This window comes from Aplysia californica, unplaced genomic scaffold (genome assembly GCF_000002075.1).
Source record: "Aplysia californica isolate F4 #8 unplaced genomic scaffold, AplCal3.0 scaffold00126, whole genome shotgun sequence".
Taxonomy (NCBI): domain Eukaryota; kingdom Metazoa; phylum Mollusca; class Gastropoda; order Aplysiida; family Aplysiidae; genus Aplysia; species Aplysia californica.
This window is the reverse complement of record NW_004797396.1, coordinates 469064-470076: the sequence shown is the minus strand read 5'-3', so window position 1 is coordinate 470076 and position 1013 is coordinate 469064.

Sequence of the window (1013 nt, the reverse complement as noted above, 5' to 3'; positions counted from 1 at the left end):
CTCTCTCTCTCTCTCTCTCTGTCTTTCTCTTTAAAAAGATAGAGTTGTTGAGGTGTAGATTACAGCGAATCAGCAAGACCACATACAGCATCGAGTGGTCAGCAAACAGAGAAACGACAGCAGTAGTGAGAACCTAGACTTTTATTGGAGGGGGGGGGGTAGGTTAGGTGGGCGCGACTTCTTGACTGTGGATTTCGAAATAGAAAGTGGCAGTGACTGTGGGAAGGAACAGGAAAAGTACACACCGGCAGAGAGCTGATGCCATAGTTAGCCACATCCTCCTCTCCCCCACCCCTCCTTAGCCAAGCCGCCCTTAGATGGTCTGCGCCAAATGGGAATCTAATCCTATTAGAGGAGGGCACAGATTCTCACTTGGAGCGGGGAGTACCCGAAAGTCATGAATAACCATGAAATCAACGAAGGGTCAATAGCTCATCCAGACGGACTTTGGTTCGCAATCTCTTTCCCTCACTTTGCCCTTCTCTCTCTCCTTTCTCTCTCTCTCCTCCCCCCCCTCTCTCTCTCTCTCTCCTGCTCTCTCTCTGTGTCTGTCTGTCTCTCTCTGCCTCTCTCTCTCTCTACCTTGTTTACTCTCTCTATCGTATTCTCTCTCTCATTCTCTCTTGCTCTCTTTCACGCTCTCACCTTCTATTGCGCGCTCTCTCCCCCCCCTCTCTCTCTCTCCTCTCTCTCTCCTCTCTCTCTCTCTCTGTTTCGCCATCTCTCTCATTTCCGCGTTTTGATGCGTCTCTATAGACCTCATTCTCCCTCTTGTTCAGGCACAGACTATCTAATAGATAGATAGATAGATAGATAGATAGATAGATAGATAGATAGATAGATAAAAAGAGAGAAAGAGAACTGGAATTAGATGTCGTATTTGAAGTCTAGCGAAGCTGTTAATAAGTGAATCAAAAACAGTATACAGAAAAGTTGTAGAGCTACACGTATTTATGCTGACCAGAACAAAAACAAAAACCCGAGATGAACCAGAAACACCAGAACCCCCCCCC